Genomic DNA, 15,401 nt, shown 5'->3' with positions numbered 1-15,401 from the left:
TCTAGTATGTCTGGGTATGTCTACACTGCCACCCTAGTTCAAACTAGGGTGGCTAATGTAGGCATTCGAACTTGCAAATGAAGCCCGGGATTTAAATATCCTGGGCTTCATTTGCATGTTCCCGGGCGAGCGCCATTTTTAAATGCCCGTAGTTCGAACTATGTGCCCGCAGCTACATGCGGCACGGACTAGGTAGTTCGAATTAAAGCTCCAAGGAGGTTTAACGGTACAGGCAGTACCCGGGTTATGTCAGTCCGACTTAAGTCGGACCCCTAGTTACGAACGGGGGGGGCGCAGCTAGTGCGGGGTGCCTCCCCCACTGTTGCTGCCTCTGGTGGCGCGGGGGGCGCTTCCCCCCAGCAGACCAGGGAGACGCGGAGCTAGTGCGCCCCCCCCCCCAGCAGACCAGGCTTTTCTCGCCACCCGCGTCCTCCTCGGCGAGAAAAGCCGCTCTGCGTCTCCCTGGTCTGCTGGGGGGGGGGGGAGCGCCAATGCCTGGGGTAGAGCAGCTGGGGGGCTGCCGGGTTGGTCCCACAGCGCCGAGGTGCAGTGCTACTGGACCAACCCAGCAGCACCCCAGCTGCTCTGCCCCAGGCGTCCCCAAGTCAGCTGCTGCTGAAACTGACCAGCGGCTGACTACAGGAAGCCCGAGGCAAAGCTGCTCTGCCCCGGGCTTCCTGGAATCAGCCGCTGATCAGTTTCAGCAGCGGCTGACTTGGGGACACCTGGGGTAGAGCAGCTGAGGTGCTGCCAGGTTGATCCCCGCAGCGCCGAGGTGCGGCGCTGCGGGGACCTACCCGGCAGCACCCCAGCTGCTCTGTCCCAGGCGTCCAGATTCATCCTCTGTTGAAACTGATCAGCGGCTGATTCCAGGAAGCCCGGGGCAGAGCAGCTCTGCCTCGGGCTTCCTGTAGTCAGCACTGGTCAGTTTCAGCAACGGCTGACTTGGGAACACCTGGGGCAGAGCAGTTGGGGTGCTGCCGGATTGCTCCCGCCATGCCAAGGGTCGGCGCTACCAGACCAACCCAGCAGCACTCCAGCTGCTCTGCCCCAGGCGTGTCCGATTCAGCCGCTGCTGGTCAGTTTCAACAGCGGCTGAATCTGGACGCCAGTTCTGACTTACATACAAATTCAACTTAAGAACAAACCTACGGTCCCTATCTTGTACGTAACCCGGGGACTGCCTGTAGTTCGAATTAGGAGCTTTAATTCGAACTACCTAGTCCGTGCTGCATGTAGCCGCGGGCAGGTAGTTCGAACTACGGGCATTTAAAAATGGCGCCCGCCCGGGAACATGCAAATGAAGCCCAGGATATTTAAATCCCGGGCTTCATTTGCAAGTTCGAATGCCTACATTAGCCACCCTAGTTCGAACTAGGGTGGCAATGTAGACATACCCTCATAGTGGGAAGTATAATGGATTTATATATTCCCCATTGAAGTCAATGGCACTTTATCATTTATTTCACTCTGAGCAGGATCAGGCACTTAGGAAGCACAGAACTGAATTGTAAGTTGCAAAGCTATAAATTGACAAGGCATGTAGAAGTGCTTTATGGTAATTAAAATTTCACACCTGATTTGCACCTGAAAACTTCAGTTAACCTAGCTATGCCACTTGGTGTATGAAAAAGGCACATCCCAAGAGCTGCAGTCTAAGCCCTGGTATAGACAATGCTAAGGATTCTTCCATCAACGTAGCTACTGACTCTTGAGGGGGGATGGATTAAGTATAGTGATGAAAAAAAAACCATTCTGTCATTGTAGCAACTGTCTACACAACGCTGATACAGTGCACAGCTGAGCTGCTGTAGCTGCTGAGACATACTCTTAGCGTGTTTCTAGACTACAGAGCTTTTTCAAAAAAAGTAGCTTTTTTTTTTTAGAAAAAACTTCACCTGCATCTAGACTGCAGCCGCGTTCTTTCAAAAGTAAGTCGAAAGAATGCAGCAGTTTTTTTGATCGCAGTAAACCTCATTTTACGAGGAATAACGCATTTTTTTCAAAAGTACTCTTGAAAAAAGGCGTTCTTGAATGCAAACTGTGCTTTTTCAAAAGAGAGCGTCTATACACTCTTTTGAAAAAGCGGCTCGCTTTTTCAAAAAATCTGCTTGTAGTCTAGACGCTGTCTTTTGAAAGAGGCTTTTTCGAAAGATTCTTTCGAAAAACCCTCTTTCGAAAGAGGTTTGTAGTCTAGACGTAGCCTAAGTGTAAGCTCAAGAAATTGAGAATTTAAACTGTATTGGAAATGTTTTTTCCCTAAAACCTCTAGTTATAAATAAGGACATTTAAGCCAACCATGTTTTTCAGAAGCCATTTAATATTGTTTCACATTGCACTCAAAAGGTTACATTCTAGAATATACTTTAAAAACAACAAATCATCTGGTAGCACTCTAAAGACTAACAAAATATGTAGATGGTTTCATGAGCTTTCGTGGGCACAGCCCACTTCTTCAGATGACCGGAGTCATCTGGAACACTCCGGTCACCTGAGGAAGTGGGCTATGCCCATGATAGCTCATGATACCATCTACATACTTTGTTAGTCTTTAAAATGCTACCAGACCATTTGTTGTTTTTGAAGTTTTTCCTGATACAGACTAACTCGGCTCCCCCTCTGAATTCTAGAATATGTTTGCTAGATTATATAGAGTGATCTGTTTAATTATTTCTGCTCCCACCTTTTTGCAATCCCTGCAGATTATTGAAGGTATGTGTTTATTCACATGTCTCCAAAAATTCACCTCTCTCACCATTTTTATAATCTGATACTGTTACTTCTGATGTCCAGAATCTCTTGTTTAACTGGAACCTGATCCTCCTCTTCAGTGTTAATACTACAAATGTGGGAGCGAGAAAGATTTGGGGAGAGTGGGTTGTTTTGTTTTTAGCCACGTTCACCTTATTTATGCTGTCTGAATCATAACATGTTGATATGCAAGTGCTGTGCAAGATTTTGCCCTGTTACTCTGGCTTTTGCTATTACTGCATCTCCCAGGGCTCCCAGGGTACATCTAGACTACAGGCTTCTTGTGCAAGAGAGCATCCACACTGCAAAAGCACATAGGAAAAGAAATGTGCGTTTTTGAAAGACAGTGCCAGACTGCCTGGACACTATCTCGCATGTAAGCAGCGATTGCTTGGACAGGATGGCCACCAGAGCACCTGTGCTTTTTCTCCTTCCCTCTTCTTTCGAAAAAAATCCCTCTTCCCCATCCACACACCCCTTTTGGCAAAAGAGCTCTTTCGCAAAAAGGCTTCTTTCTTGTAGAATGAGATTTACCAATTGCACAAAAAGTCCTCTGTTCTTTCGATTTACTGTCGAAAGAACACATTTGCAGTATGCTCGTAACTCAAGTTTTGTCGGAAAAATGGCCATTTTTATGACAAACTCTGTAGTCTGGACATAGCCCCAGTGTCAGCCAGTGTACCTTCTGAGACTCTCCATCCCTGCTGCATCTGGGTCTCTTTACTAGCTAGCATTGTCCCAAAAGTGGATGGTCTTTACCAGAGCAGGAACATGGTTAAGCTGTCCATGGGATGTGCTAATTCACATACATTCCCAAGCAGCCTTTGGATCCTCAACAACAAGCTCAAACCGCCTTTCTCTGCAGAACTCTTGGAAGAGGGAGGCAAACTGAATACACAGGTGCCAGCTGTGGAAGCAATCAAGGCCGCTGTATTTATTAAACCAACTGATTCTACTCAATAAGCTTTTGTCTTTAGTCAAGACAATTAATGGTTTTTGTCTGATAAGCTTTGAAGGGGGAAAATGAGATGCTGATTTGTGTGCAAGGGTCATGGCAATTGTTCACAAGTACACATGGAGTGTGTGAGCAAGACAGATATTGTAATGGTGATGAAAATTGCTAAGCTTATAAACAAGAAGAGCCAAATTCTAACTGGAACATTCTAACTTGTCTTGCTCACTTCAAAAATTGCCTTAAGCTTTAAACATTAGGGGCTAATCCTGGAACTTGCCAAGTATCCTTCACCCTAATTGACTACAGTGGGAATTGAGATCACTTAGCATCTTGAAGGATCAGCCTCTTTGGCACCTTTAAGATCGAGTCTGACGATGCTGAATAAAACTATTCTTGGGGACAGCCTGCAATTATATAGTATGAGCTCATTTTTTCACTATAAAATGTGAGCCGGATCCATTCATAACTGCCAGGCAGTATTACAACAGGCAAGTCCTTTTTTTTCATTGCATGGGGTAGTGGGGGAACTAACAAGCTTTAATGAGCTTCAGAAATAGCTGCCGCATCAACAGAATTGTGACTGTGCTGGGTTTTCTAATGTGAGTACCTGTTCAGCAGATCTCACTTTAAACAATAGAATCGGAATAGCTCAGACAATGTAAAACAGCTACTTTATTTGTCAGCTGCACACCCATTGTCTTCAGTCAGCCAGCAGAGCAGCTTCAGCTGTACATTCCTGGGAAGTGAATAATAGCAGTGGAGATTACACTGCAGTACCACATCTATTACTAGCACATTATAAAGATTGAATATAACCTAATTAGGAAATGCTGCAGTCTGCAGGGTGTGGACATGGACTGCTAGAGTCATTTTACATGACCTTTGCTTATTGAAAATGGGAGTCCACAGAGGATAAAACAAAGGTACTAACGTAGATCTTGGTCCTCTATCTAGATTTCAGAAATACATTCCTCATACCCTTACTATAAGACAGTGCTGTCCCCTACATTTCACTTGTAGGAACTCCATTGCAAACAGCAGCATGAGCCAAGTTAGAACAATCTCTTATGTTTTATTCAATGAGGATTAATGCAAAATTCTGTCTTCAGGAGCCCAGTTTTTCTAAGTCATCCAGAATTTTCCCCTACCAAGTCCTTGGGTAGCAGTGGAGCCCTCAGCAACCAGGATCCCCAGGGGCAATAGGGCCAGCAGCTAACACCCCGTGGAACTGGGGACCAGGACCATAGGTCATCTGGTATGCTGGGAGCTGGGATTCTGGTGTGGGGTGCAAAATCTGGGAAGTGTTACTTCCCACAGTCCTGTCTTCTGACAGTGGCCAGTACCACTGGCCGAACCAAATAATCATCGAGTGAACCATCCCCGTCATCCACTCCTAGGTTCTGGCAAGCGGAGGCTAGGGACTGGCGGAGCATGGGATTTCTCTGACATAAAAATACATCTAGACTGGAGATTGCATTTTTGCATCTTATAGCTTTTGTGTGTATCGAGAGAGAGCATTTAACTGGACTGAAAGTGATATCAGAGGAAAAAATCCAAAGGAAAAATGCTCTGAATATTTTAACGTTTTAACTGGTAAAACTGAAATATATAGCTTGAAATTGAGTCCATCTACTAAAATCAACAGCGAACTCCAGAAAGTGTTAATACCAGCAATAGGAAACCTTCATTGTAAGTATCAGTTTTCCAGAGTGATGAGTTTGTAACATATACACTGGTTATTGTTATGTTTTTACCAGTATTTCTGTTACAGAATGAAGATGTACCTTCTATCTGGCTGAGTTCTGTGATAAATAGTATGTGATTAAAATACTGATGAAGCTGCACAGATGCAAGTTGTATAGGGTAGTGCTGAAAAAAAGTCTATTAACCTAGGAGAAATAGGAAATTTTTCTCAGATGAGAGCATTGTCATCTGCAGAATCTAAGTTGCCATTCAAAGTCCAAAATACATGCATGCAGATCATATCCTGGAAAGAAACATTTGGAAACTGTTTAGCCTAAGATTAGTCTTAACAAATGTGTTAAATTACTGGAGTTAATCAGCTTTTAATTAATTTGAGGTAAAAGCACTAGCATAGACAAGCCCCAAAATGGGAAAGGCTCCACTGAAGTCAATGGGAATTTTGTCTCCTTAAGATTTACATGATCAGATCCTCAAGCCCTTTGCAATTTGGAGTCACTTGATATTTCAAAACCCCACATATCTTTAGAGAACTTATTTGTTACAAGTGTCCTCATCAGTAATCCAGTATTACAGGACCACGTATTTCAATGAAGAAAGAGATTTGGATTAATCTTTAAACATTAGTCATGCTGCTGAATGACATAATTAGCATTTCTTAACTGACCACAAGGCTTAAGGCTTGTGTATATGGCCTTGCAGTTTGGACTACAGGGAAGCAAATAGCTGTGCTCACTGCATACCGTGCTAGTAACGCCCCCATGCAGATCTTTCTGGCATGAACTAAAAACATACGTCATTTGTGTTAATGTAATCATTTTTTGAAAGGTGTGTTTCTATTATTATGCAACTACCAGTTTCACTAGTTAAGAGGAAGGACAAGATCAGCAACCCAGCAATTGCTACTGCCAGCACTGGTTTGGTTTCAGCAGTTTTCTTGTTACAGACATATTATTAGGATGGTAGACCAAGAAATGACAGAAAATGCTTGCCAAGGAATGCCACTACATGCCCAGTGATCTTGTGAATGCCAAAAGTTTTAATATCATAAAGTTGCCAGTGATGGATAAAAATGGAATATGATGTCAGAACATGCAGACCTAGGCAGAGATGTGATCTAGGTGATGTTTGGTTTACAAGGAGGCTCTGTGCCTGTGGAATTTACCATGATGATCATACCACTTTTACATATGCTACCTAGGCAGGTGTTTTTTAAATGTATCCCACAATGTCAGGTTGTTGGGTGTTGACTAAAGAGAGGCACCATGCTCTTGCCTTCTACAAATCAAAGTAAAAGATTCATCACTGAAAAAAGGTTACAGAGAAGATTTCATTCGATTCCTTAAAGGATTTTTTTCAGAAGAAGAAGATTTCTTTGCGTTTACAATGAATCCACTCTGCAGTCCTTACTCAGAGTGGGATTATTTCCCATAGGAGATATGTGAGCAGAAATGCACAGATAATTAATTATTCTTAAGAATAAAAGAATTCTCTAGCTTTGAAAATTTCCATTGGGCATGGTTGTGGATGTGTGTAACTGGGGGAAGACCCCATTTATTTCAGGGCTAAGTTTTTAGATTGACTTTAGTTTGGCCCTGCTTTCCACTGTATAGTGTTTGTTTTTAAAATGTGTCAGAATCTATGAAATCTTTTGTGCGGATGGCCAGTAAGTTCTGATTCATGGCCTCTTGAAGGAGTTTCATGTTGTTTAATAATACCTACTTTATATGGATCTGTGTTTCCAAGTTTAGAGTGGATCTGTGTTTCCAAGTTTAAAGTATCACAGGCACTGATGAATAACAGGACAGATTTCCAGCAGTACAAAATATAGGTGTTCAGAGTACAGACCTTTCTGCAAATAATACTTCTGGAACATTTGGTGACAGAACCACATATTTCATTCCTGTCTGCACTTCACCAAAAACAAGAGGGCCAACTTGGAGGGGCTTCCATGCTTTTAAATGTAACCACTATCCAAGTACAGTGAACTTGAGCAGAAAACCCACTGAAGTCAATGGAAAGGCTCTCTGATTTCAATGGGCTTTGGATCTGGAAATGTGCCTGGGTAATGTTTGCAATTTTTTAACTATAAACTGGAATGTTATTGATACCCAATTTTAAATTGTACTTCTATTTAGAATAAAACAAGCTCAAGATTAACCAATGGGGAAGTTCATTTCCAAAGGCACCGTCTCTTGAAGGTGATCTGAAAATGACAATGTAAATGTAATTTATTATTGTAAAGTGTGCTGAAACGTAACACAGAAACCAGACTATGATAATAAATCAGCATGGAAACAAACTACACTTCACAATCCTTTTTAATCCCTGTGAAGTTATGCCAGTTCCACTAAGATGCTCCAAAGGGCCCAGTTACCAGAGAACTCTGAAAGGGCAGGGAGCTGACTCAGAATGCAGTCAGAGTGGCATTTCATACGTGCAACCATTTTCAAAATTCCTTTACTATAAAGTAAGAAGAGACTGGGTTTCTTCACCTCAGGAGGAATTACTACTTATTGTCCTGAAGAGCAAATATTCACCAAGACAATGTTACCATAAAGCTCAATAATTACTTCCATGGGTATAACCCAGCACAGGGGCAGGAAACCCCATGAGCTTCTTGTGGCATTTCCTGTTATGGTAGTTATCTATCTAGCCCCGTAGAAGGAGCAATAGATGTGACCTCAAAAGGCCGTTACAGGTTGACTGAAGTATTCCCTACAATCAGTCAAATTCCACACAGCTGCAGAGGCTGGTAGGGATGAAGAAAGGGGTTCCCCTTTGATACCACTCCCACCCATGCACATCCCAGTACAACTCTCTGGATGTATGCGGTCATGGGAATCCTTCTTCTCCTCCTGCCCTGCCATTTATCAGCTTTTTTTCTGCTGTCATTGAAATCTCTACGACGTGGAGAGTATTTTCAAACAAACATAAATACAGTCCCGGGAGAGCTATAGGAGGCTGATCTGTAGAGAGTGGGCAGCATCACATTGCATCTCTCCTATCTACCCCACCCTCTCATCATCACCACAACAATCTAATTCCTATCTCTGCCTCCCTTCCCAATGTATTTGGATGGTTAGCACTGCCTATCTTGGCTACATTCCTATCGTGGCTACATGTGTTCCAGCTGACATACTAATTAGAACACAACAATTATTGTCATAACTGTCTTTTAAAATTCCCCACATCACAAGAGGATTCTCCCCCTACTATTTAAGGGGTGGGATGTGGCTGGACCTGCAGCCACACCGCAGATTTATTAAATTCTATAACTGGCCTCAAGAAGTTTGGATCTGGATCCAGAGATCAGAACTGTGGCTTTGGTTTGTGGCTATTTTCCCTTACTACATGCAGTGAAATGTAAGAGAAACCCTTTATAATGGTGCAAATCAGGAATACTGCCACCAATATCAATGGAGTCATATTAGTCGTCTCCAACCTTTTTAAGCACTAGATCACTTTTTTAAATTTAAGTGCAATGTAAGAACAAGTCATGCAAAACTAATCTGATAGCTTTCTTTGATAGGATAACGAGCCTTGTGGATAAGGGAGAAGCGGTGGATGTCATATACCTAGACTTTAGTAAGGCATTTGATACGGTCTCGCATGATATTCTTATTGATAAACTAGGCAAATATAACTTAGATAGGGCCACGATAAGGTGGATGCATAATTGGCTGGATAACCGTAGTCAGAGAGTTGTTGTTAACGGTGCTAAATCCTGCTGGAAAGGGATAACAAGTGGAGTTCCGCAAGGGTCTGTTTTGGGACCCGTACTGTTCAATATCTTCATCAATGATGTAGATATTGGGATAGAGAGTACGCTTATTAAGTTTGCAGATGATACCAAACTGGGTGGGGTTGCAACTTCTTTGGAGGATAGGGACATAATTCAAAATGACCTTAGCAAGTTAGAGAAATGGTCAGAGGTAAACAGGATGAAGTTTAATAAAGAGAAATGCAAAGTGCTCCACTTAGGAAGGAACAATCAGTTCCATACATACAAGATGGGAAGCGACTGTCTAGGAAGGAGCATGGCGGAAAGGGATCTAGGGGACCACAAGTTGAATATGAGTCAACAGTGTGATGCTGCTGCAAAAAAAGCAAATATGATTCTAGGTTGTATCAGCAGGTGTGTTGTAAGCAAAACTCATGAAGTCATTCTGCCGCTCTACTCTGCACTAGTTAGGCCTCAGCTGGAGTACTGTGTCCAGTTCTGGGCGCCACATTTCAAGAAAGATGTGGAGAAATTGGAAGGGGTACAGAGAAGAGTGACAAGAATGATTAAAGGTTTAGAGAACATGGCCTATGAAGCCAGGCTTCATGAACTGGGCTTGTTTAGTTTGGAAAAAAGAAGATCAAGGGGGGACATGATAGCGGTTTTCAAATATCTAAAAGGGTGTCACAAGGAGGAAGGAGAAAATTTGTTCCTCTTGGTTTCTGAGGACAGGACAAGGAGTAATGGGTTTAAAGTGCAGCAAGGGAGGTTTAGATTGGACATTAGGAAAAAATTCCTAACTGTCAGGGTGGTCAAATATTGGAATAAATTGCCAAGGGAGGTGGTGGAATCTCCCTCTCTGGAGATATTTAAGAACAGGTTAGATAGACATCTGTCAGGGATGGTGTAGACGGAGCTTGGTCCTGCCTTGAGGGTGGGGGGCTGGACTCGATGACCTCTCGAGGTCCCTTCCAGTCCTATGATTCTATGATCTACCTCAAACCCAAATACCCTTGCCCTGCCTCCTTCATGCCCCTTCTCTGAGGCCCTGCCCATGCTCACTCCTCCCCCCTCCCTCCCTCCCCCCCATTCTCCCTCCCTTTCACCAGGCAGGGGCAGAGAGTTGGGGTGCAGGCTCTGGTCTTGGGCTAAGGGATTTGGAATGTGAGAGGGACTCTGAGCCGAGCCAGGGGTAAGGGGTTGAGGTGCAGGAGGGGGTTCAGGGTGCATGCTCTGTAAAGGAGTTTGGGTCTGGGGGGGGGCTCAGGGTTAGGGCTGGGCCTTGGTGTGCAGGATGGGATTCATGAGTGGGGTAGGGGCTTGGAACTGGCTCCGCTGAACACTGTTTACCTCAGGTGGCTCCTGGTTGGTGGTGCAATGGGGCTAAGGCAGGTTCACCCCTGCCCTGGCCCAGGCCCTGCATCACTCTCAAAAGCAGCCTGCATACTCCCTTTCATGTCCTATTGTCTCCTTCCCCCTGTTCTGTGGAGATAGAATGCAGGGTGGAAGAGGGGGCATCCTGACATCAGTGTCCCCTCTCCTTTCCCTACTCTGTACCACAAGCAGGAGACTCCTGGGGGGTCGGGGGAAGCTCCAGGGGAAAGGGCAGGAGTGTGCAGCAGTGGGAGGAGGGGCAGCTGAAGTGCTGTGCTTGATTGCCTCTTGGCCAAACCAGTCAAGATCACCTGTCAGAGGCTCCAAGATCTACCAGCAGATCACGAACTACTGGTTGGTGACCACTAGTGTAAAATGATTAAAAGATAATATTTGGACTCTAAAGAGTCATAAGCAACTTTTGTGTTGGGCTACAACATTTATAGTCTCTATGTTGGTTAGTATTTAAATTCAACATGATGAGCAACTTGCAGATTCAAGACCAACAGTTGAGTCTGGCAGCAGTTACTTAATGTCTATTTGCACTTTTAAAAAAGCATATGGCTAGATTCTACTCTAACTCATAATGGTACAAATGCAATTAAGTCCATATTTAAGTTACTAAGAAAAGAATGGGGTTCTTTTTTGTTAAAAACCATGTCCAAGTATGGCAGGATAGCTCCACAAAGGGATTTAGGTGCCTAATAGAGCCTACAGCTAAGTCTGAAATGTAGATCATCAAATCCATCACTAAGCTGCTGCCTACAAGTGCCTCAATTTCTGCCAGTGGGAATGCTGCCTAAATCCTGACACACAGCATCTAATTCACACCTGAACCCTGGCATGATTTACTAATTAAACAATTCCCTGCCTGTATTGCCTGTGGTGCCTGATCCAATAAATGCACTGTGAGGTCACCTTATAACAGTGGTGGGCAATAATAGTCCCACGGGCCAGACGTGGTTTGCCAGTTAGCTTCTAGAGAGCCACTGCTGCTTTATTTACCTGTGCCTCTGCAGGGATGGGCTCTTGCAGCCCCATTTGCTGTGGATTGCTGTTTCTGGCCAATGGGAGCTGTGTGAAGCAGTGTCCCAGTCCACACAGCTTCCTGCAGCTTCATTGGCCCAGAATGGCAGTTGCAGCTTGCGGGAACTGTAAGCACCCATACCTGCAGAGGCACAAGTAAATAAAGCAGCAGCGGCCCGTTAGGGGCTAACCCTGGCAAACTACATCTAGCTTATTGCCCACCCCTGCCTTAGAAGATGTCTAACGGAGTGGGCCCCCCATAAAACACATCTGGAGATGGTTGTGCCCCCTTTCCTCATAGTCTTTGACTTAGAGAGAGTGGCTCTATATCCCAGTGGTTAGGGCCCCTGCTTCAATAAACATTTTTATACCATGTGTAACAGCTTCATCAAGAGAGACTGAGGGAGACCCACTCCAAAATATCCCATAGCCCAATTTCTGGAAGGTGGGCAACCTGGGGTTAAGTCCCTACACTTATTAGGTAGAGTGAGAATTTGCACTTGTGACTATCAGATCCTGGGTGTGCGCTGTAGCCATTGAGCTATTGGGTAAAGAAAGTATTCAACATCACGACCTCCTCAGTTTTTTTGTGAGAAAGGCACTTACGTCATGTTGACCCTAATTCTAGAGCAGGTTCAAGGTGGTGAATCCCAACTGTAGAAAGGTGGCTCACTCTAACTTGTAGTTAGGCAGGCTTTAGGGCCAGTCAGGCCTGGCCAAAGAGTTTGTGGGGCCCAAGGCAGCATGCTGTGGTTGGCTGCACTGTGTGGCTGGGCAGGTGGGTGCTGGGCAGCATGGGACCCTGAAGGCACGGGCTTGCTTTCCTTGCCCTAAGGCTTAGCCTAGGGCCAGTTATTTCCTGCTGGTTAGATTAGGTGGCTTCTCACTCAGCATGTTAGTATTTGTTAATCCCATTCTTTGGCTCCTATTTCTCCCTATGCATTGTGAAAGGAGCCTGAGCTCCTAACTCAGGACTGTACAGCAGAGCACCTAAAGGTGGGCATTCAATGCCTAGCCTAAGTCCCCTTTGCGGAACCTGCTTTTAAGAGACAACCATAAGAGTCAAGCCTTAGAAAAGCATAAATAGATTTTAGCAGTTTGTCTCCTTAAAACATACCATCCTCCAGTGTATCACACAAAGGGCTCATCTTTTACCCCCATAACAGTCAGGCCCTTCTAGACAGAAGCTAACACTGGACTTGGAAAAACATTGATGTTTTCATGCATAGGAGAGATAATCCAGAGCAGATGATGACTCATTTCATGCAAGTGCTAATGTGTTAATCCTGCTGCTTGGAGAAGATGAAAGTGCTCACTGAGATTCCCAATTACTGTCTGAGCTGATAAAGTGGGTTTTACCCACGAAAGTTCATGATCCTATACCTTTGTTAGTCTCTAACGGTATGTCTACACTTGCACCCTAGACATACCCTAAAGTGCTTCAGAACTACTTGTTTTTAAAGGTACAGACTAACACGGCTACGTCTAGACGGCTACGTCTGGGGCTACGTCTAGACTGCAGGCTTCTTGGGCAAGAAGCTTTTTGTGGGAGAGATCTTCCGCAAAATCTTCTTGTGCAAGAGCACGTCCACACTGCAAAAGTGCATTGGAAAAGTGATGCGCTTTTGAGCAAGAGAGTGTCCAGACTGCACTGAGAGTGTCCAGCTCTCTCACAAGAAAGCTCTGATTGCCATAACAGAAGAGCCACCAGGGCACTTGTGCTTCTTCCGTTTGGCTGTTTTTGTGCAAAACCCCCCCTGTTTCCTGTCCACACACCCCTTTTTGCGCAAGAGCTCTTGCGCAAAAAAAGAGTTATTCCTTGTAGAAAGAAGAATACCTACACCACAAAAACCCCTCTGTTCTGTCAATTCACTGTAAATTTTCTTGCACAAAAACATGCTTGAGGTGTGGATGCTCTGCAGGTTTTTGTGCAAAAATGGCCGTTTCTGCACAAAAACCCTGTAGTGTAGACGTAGCCTGAGTCTGAGAAACAGACTCTCAACCTTGATGTGAAGATGAGCATGGGGAAAATAAAACGAAGAATTCTTACTAAAGCAGAATAGTTTCTTTCTGGAAAAGGGCACTCCAGCCAAGTTCAGAATGTACAGTGTACAATACTTCCTCTAGAAAGAAATGTAGTGATTATGTGATATATATCTGTGGCCTACTTATCTTCTCCCTGTGGCTTTCTCTCAATTTTCCCTTTGGTAATCTAACCTGATAGTGAATCAAGTGCAGTATCGGGAGTTGCCTTAAATGTTTTTCCTACCTCTTTTGCCATGCTTGCCTCTAATCTGCTTAGAGAGATGGAGCTCCCCAAAGCTGAGAGCCAGCCAAAAGCAAAATGGCTTTTTCCTAACTGCAAGCATTTTTGGGGGAACACTTGTGAGAACACACACAGAGGTATGAGTTACCATTACTGTTTAAAAAAAAAAAAATTGGAAAAGTTCAGACCCAGCTGCAGTATGCTATGCAGAGGCATGACTCCTTGGCAGTTTGCACTTCACAGTCTCCAACTTGTTTGATTGCAATTACTTACTGTACGTGTAGCCATTTAAATATTGAAAACTATCTATGTATATTAAATTGAAGTGAGGTTTTTTTCTTTCCTGTTTCCCCTGTAGTGTACTGTTTGTTTCACTGGTCATATCTAAAAGGCTAGACCAACATCTGAATAGCTTAAGCCACTATCATTAGCTCACAGACATTTACCTCCCCCCCTTACCTTCCCTCCATCCCCCTCTTCTGTTCTGAAATTTGATTTGTCCTTTCATATGTGTTCATTTTTTTTAATTGTATCCTTTGGTATATATGGTTGTGACAATTTTCTTCCACTATTTGATCTGAGGAAGTGGGTCTGGCCCACGAAAGCTCATCACCTATTAAACCATCTTGTTAGTCTTTAAAGTGCTACACAGTCCTGTTTTTTGTTTCAGCCGCACCAGACTAACACGGCTACATTTCTACCATTATTTTCCAGTCTGTCAGCAAGGTTCTGAGAAGGAATTTTACATTAAAAGTGTGGGGTTTTGTATTGTCTACATGGTGCTTTACAACAACTGAAGCATCTATAATTCACAGTTGTTAATACAATAGACATACCATTCCAGATGAAGGATCTGTGTAGGATCAGAACATTTGACTTGAAGCACATGTCTAAGTCTGTGAGGATCAGAACTCAAGATTCTAACCTGGAGCTGTCATGAGCATAGGAGGTGGTATAGGAAAGAAGAAAGCAGATGGAGTCTAGGGGTTAGTTATGGAGGACTTTGAAGGCAAGGACAAGTTTGAACTGCAGCATTAGCAGAAGTTGAGACTCACAATGTCGATGTAGAGTTGAAAGCTAAATCTATGTCCAGCCGTAGGCCTTAAATGTGACCCAGTTATATCAAAAGAATTGTTGTCAACTAATTTAATGCAAACTCCCAGACAGTAAGTATATAATTGTACACAAACGCCTTCAGACTGGGTTTCATTGCTTAAAGACATCAATGTTCTTTACAGAACATCTTTCATTTATCCATAGTTTGAATTTACCAGTCTGGGGAAGATACTGGAGCTGATCACCCACTTTCCTCCTTTGCTTTGTTCTCTGTAAATATTTGGGAACGGTATATGTAGCGTGACATCCTAATGAATGCTACTGAAGTGTTAATCCTCTTCTTTTCCCCACATCTTCCTTTCCTAATTTTGTCCTCACAACATTAATAAAGAAACATTTTGTCACTTCTCCTACCTTGAACCTGGCACATCTCTGCGATTTAATCTTCTACAAAATTAAGAAGAACATCCAACATTGCTTCCCTTTTAAGGTTTAAAATAGTCAAGGACACACAACTTTTAGGAATTTTAATTATACGCAGGGATTTC

The sequence above is a fragment of the Pelodiscus sinensis genome, chromosome 3 (assembly GCF_049634645.1).
Source record: "Pelodiscus sinensis isolate JC-2024 chromosome 3, ASM4963464v1, whole genome shotgun sequence".
In the NCBI taxonomy this organism is placed as follows: Eukaryota; Metazoa; Chordata; order Testudines; family Trionychidae; genus Pelodiscus; species Pelodiscus sinensis.
The sequence above is the reverse complement of the archived record's forward strand: the minus strand, read 5'-3'. Positions refer to the sequence as shown.